Source organism: Suncus etruscus, chromosome 11 (assembly GCF_024139225.1).
Source record: "Suncus etruscus isolate mSunEtr1 chromosome 11, mSunEtr1.pri.cur, whole genome shotgun sequence".
NCBI lineage: Eukaryota > Metazoa > Chordata > Mammalia > Eulipotyphla > Soricidae > Suncus > Suncus etruscus.
Genome location: NC_064858.1, coordinates 62,771,632 through 62,776,584, shown reverse-complemented (window position 1 = coordinate 62,776,584; position 4,953 = coordinate 62,771,632). Strand labels below are relative to the sequence as shown.

The 4,953-nt window shown below is 31.2% G+C and overlaps 1 non-coding gene across 1 annotated transcript; it reads left to right on the top strand.

Annotated features, from left to right (window-relative positions):
- The first annotated feature begins 734 nt into the window (after nt 1-734).
- Nucleotides 735-862, top strand: LOC126023230 (small nucleolar RNA SNORA51). The gene has a single exon (XR_007500431.1). It is a non-coding gene; the product is annotated as a small nucleolar RNA SNORA51 (small nucleolar RNA).
- The last annotated feature ends 4,091 nt before the right edge of the window (nt 863-4,953 follow it).

The following is a 4,953-nucleotide window of genomic DNA, read 5'->3' as shown; positions in this document are numbered from 1 at the left end:
ATATTCTTTTAAAAATCACTTAACATAATCTTTGTCTATGGTAATCAGAAAATATTGAATAAGTGTATAAATATTAATTAACAATTTGTAACAGCAAAATAGCTAGGTTATACATGTAGCAGAAATCAGAAGACATGAAATATTATCAAACCTCTACTCTACAACCTAACCAGACACGTTCCATCAGAACAAACTTTAAACCCTACATTTATGACTTAACATATTAATAATAATAAATATGAATTGTATATAAAGCTGTATTCCCAAAGGTATTTGCTATGTTGTGACCTAAGGAAATCTAAATACCAATATTCTTCGAAGTCTTCAAACTAGTAAAACCAAATGACCTTTATTTATTAAAAATTATGCTGGGTCAATTCTCATAAAAAATCCTCAAAGTTATAACATGATTTTTAGGCATCTTTTCTTTTACAGTTGAAATAATAAAATCTAAACAAAATCCATATTTATAATTTGCTTTTTAGCTATTCCTATAACAGAACACTTCTAAACTTATTAGTAAATTGGTTAGAAACTCAGTATATCCATAGGTTTCTGTTTTGAAAATTAAACAAAAATCAACTGAAATTAATTCAATTAAGATAAGAATTGTCTAGAGTACAGGCCTGTGTGAGGTGGGGAGGAAGGACACTTGGGATATTGGTCATGGGAATGTTGCACTGGTGAAGGAATATATATAAATCAAAAAAAAAAATAAAGAAAAGAAAAGAAAAGGCCTCCCAATTCTTACCACAGGCTGTGTTCTTTACACTGACTGTATTGAAAGAGAAGGTAAATGCACCCCATATACACTTCAACCCAGGCTCTTTGCCTGGTCTGTATTGTGAATTTGGACAAAAAAAAATAAGAATTAGAACACATTTGAATATCACTTTATTCACATTTTGATTTTTTTATTAAGCTCAGCAAATGTGGTAGTCAGTGGCAAAGACAATTCTCAATGCTTCTAGCATCCTACTATTTAAGCTCTCCCACTATGATTTGCTTCATATATAACACTATAGAATGAAACTTGTAAATTTTCAAGATTGTCTCATGAAACGCCCAGAACCTTCCACATTAGCTGATTAGATTACTCAGTGTGAAACTTGTCTCCTCAAGAAGTCTTATGAAGGTGACTATCAACTGGTAAATGGAGATCATTTGACAATCTCTAACCCTTAACTTTGTCAAGTAGATAATTGTTTTTAAAGACCACTCTTCCAGCTTCATTCAAGACCTAAGAAGACAAAAATATTCTGTATATAGCTATACTATAGATTCACAAGATCCCTAACCAAAACATCCTCCAAATCACTCAGAAAAGACGAGATAACCAATTACTATTATTTAAAGTCAATTTTAGACATTTCAGAAATTAAAATATGAAGTCAATTTCAGAAATTGAATGATACAGTATCAGTTGTTAGAACAAGTAAGTAACAAACACCACCAACAAATAGAAGCTTTTTTTTTTTTTAACATTTTATAACTCTGAACATTCTGGTTCACTTCAAACTCATACCTCAGGCTCAGAATTTAAGTGAAGTAAAAGTGATATTTGAAATATTATGAATGAAAGATTAGGAGCATTCTAAGAATTCTGACATTGAGTAAGCTGGGAAGTCACAGAAGATATTTGAGCAAAAGCATTATTTATCTGGCTTAAATTTTAAAGTCAGATTAATCTATCCTAGCTTCTGTGTTGATAATTTTATTGCAGACATCCAAGAAAAAGACAAAGTACAGACTGAAATTGACAGTTGCTGAGTAGTCAGATTCTCACACATACTGCTTTTTGAAACCTGTCAAATTATTAACCTATTTGAAGTTGTAGCATGTTCTCTATGTGTAAAATTAATACAGTGCTAATTTCCTCATAATGTAGCATATAATTTTATACAGAAGAATAAGACATGGCCTATTAGTATTCACTCCCTAATATCTAATAGTTACAAAATGCAAATAGAAAATACATGCAGCAAAGAGAGAAAATAGAATTATAATGTTGCAGATGACAAGGTAGGTGTAATTTGAGAAATGTTTTGGGAATGATTGCTTTGTGTATTTCAGCACTTCTATTAAATGTAAAAAATTGCACAAAATGAGATTTCTCAATTCCTCTGTGGGAGAAACTGTGAACAGAAGAATATCAGGTTGTTCTACATTTAAGCACATCAAAGTTATACCTTGTCAATAAATTCTAATGGAAGTTATTATGTGGATTTAGAACTGAGGTTTGTTGGCATCATAATAACATTAACACTAAGATGAGGTCAAAATAGATCTAGGCAGGCAGATTTTAGAAACAAAGAATCAAAGATAAAGCACCAAGATCTTTTGATTTAAATCATTAGAACCTCACAGTATAATTATAATTGTCATAATTGTATTGTAATAAGATGTGAAGGGTCTTACTTGATGAATCATGTTAGTAAGGACAAATTGCATCTAGAACTTACAGAACTCTGAACTTCCAATGTCTTTCTGTACACTGATTTCTTTATCTTTTCTTTTTATTCTTTCTTAATTTTTTTTCTTTCTTTCTTCCTTTCTTTTGCTTTTTGGGCCACACTAAGTGGCATTCAGGGGTAATTTCTGTGCTCAGAAATCATTCCTGGCAGGCTTGGGAGACCATATGGGACACTGGAGAATACAAACCTGCTGTGCTATTTCTCTAGTTCATATATACTAATTTCTTAACTGTTGTTAAATAATAAATTTTTTCTAGAAGAAAATTTAAGAATAAGATAAATATAGCACTTGTAAAACATTCTTAAAGATGAGCTAGAACAATCACGCAGCTGGTAGTTGTTGTCTTGCACACAGCTCACACAGTTTTGAAGATTTGATCATTAGCATCCCATATATGTAGTATATTAGCATCTGGGATTTGGCCCCAAATCAAAAATAAACAAAAGAAAAGTTGTATTTCTCAGCAGAAGTCTTATAAGTTATGAAATATAAGATACAAATATTATCATTCTATTAATTAAATAAATCTGATACATGACAAATAATACAGTGATCTTTATCTTCTTTACCACCCAGAGTCTTGTGTGGAAAAATAATTTAGGTAAGAAAATTTGAATAAAATTTTATCTCTATATAATATTAGAAAATATATTATCAAAATGAATAAATAAGTGGTATATATGCTAATTTCAACTTTTAATAAAATGAACTTTATTATATATAAATATAAAGCATCACTAATAAAAGTTTTCTTATATGGCATTTTGTTACTAGTTTGCCAAGATGAGATCTTCCTTGAGCCTAAATGACCTTGTGCTTGCCACAACTAATTGTTACCCTTGACATACCAGACTCTATCTTCTGCACTGAATTTTAAGCAAATGTCTCTAAACAATGACATGCTTGCTTCCTAAGTCTAAGATTTAGAATTGATACCTTAGTATTTATCTCAAAAAGAAAAAATCCCAGAAATGTACATTTTCTATTTACTCAGTGAGTTCTATGGTACTTCATTTACATAAAATCAAGATGTATCTTTTTCTTTTCAGTTATTAAAAAAAACAAGTTTTTGAACTAAATGCTGAGCATATGACATGTAATTTCATAAAGAAATGAGCTTGGTTTCTCTAATTCTCATTTTACCATTTACTCCCTATAGTTGTCAGATCAGAAGTTCCTGACAGAAAAAGAAACAGATCAGCAAGGCAATGCTGCCATTTTGGGCTCATAAAGCAAAGCACAAAAAAATTTTAGAAAATGCTGACCTGTCCTAAGTGAAGTGCCTTACCTCTTTCATATTTAACTAAAAAGTGTTATATTATTTTAAAAAAAATGTAAGGCTAAAATGAGAAGTATACTAAAATGTTCCCTCACAAAGGGAGCTATAAAAGGTAAACAGAATTAACACGTTTCACAAGTCATGAAATTTGCCTCTCTCTTTTCATAAAAGAACAAGTCATTGAAAAAAATGAGCAAGATTGCAACAAATAGTCTCACAGTTTACATTATGTTATATCAATGAAAAACCCCCAACAGTATAGAGTAAAAAGAACCTTCACAAAACCTTGATGAATTTGCTTTCAGAACCTATGCAGCAACCTAGGCAAAATATGAAGCTGTTTGAAGTATGGGAAAAGAAAATTAAGTATTAGCTAGAAAGTATTAAAAATTAATATAATTGGGGCCGGAGTGGTGGCACAGCAGTAAGGCATTTGCCTTGCATCCACTAACCTAGAATGGACTGTGGTTTGATTCCCCGGTGTCCTATATGGTCCCCCAAGCCAGGAGTGATTTCTGAGCAAATAGCCAGAACTAACCTCTGAGTGCCCAAATGGCCACAATTCCTTATAATTTTCTTCTTCAGCCCCCTTTCTAAGTCAACTTTCCCACAATTTTTTAGGCTCCTTAACCTTGGGTAAGCTTATAATTTAATTGTACCAACAAAATATAGAAGAAATGGGTGATTTTTGAACACAGGCTTTAAAATTTTTTGCATGTTTTCACTCTTAACTCTTGGAATTTTCTGATTATCCTGACAACAAGTTTAGCATAATATGCAAATACACAGAGCACATTTAGATAATTTTAGATAATTGATAATTTTAGATAGCTGAGGTCATTTTAGACCAGCAACTTTTAGCCAAGCTGGCAGCTGACCACAGGTGCATGAATGAGCCAGAAAAATAAATCTACTTTGCTCAACCCAGACAAAATTGCCAAGCTATAGAATCATAATTATGTAAATAGTGTTGTTGAAAGTCACTGCGTTTTGATTTGGCTTATTATGCAGCAGTATCTAATTGATATGCTGTTTCATTCCTAATCTATATATATATAACTAAAAATAAAATGTATGCTGCTATGGTTAAACAAAATTAATGCTCTTACTGGTTCTTATTTCTGTAGCCATTCAAATCTGCAACAGACACACACACAAAGTTTCTTTAAAAATAAAATGGGACTTCATAAAAGCATGTA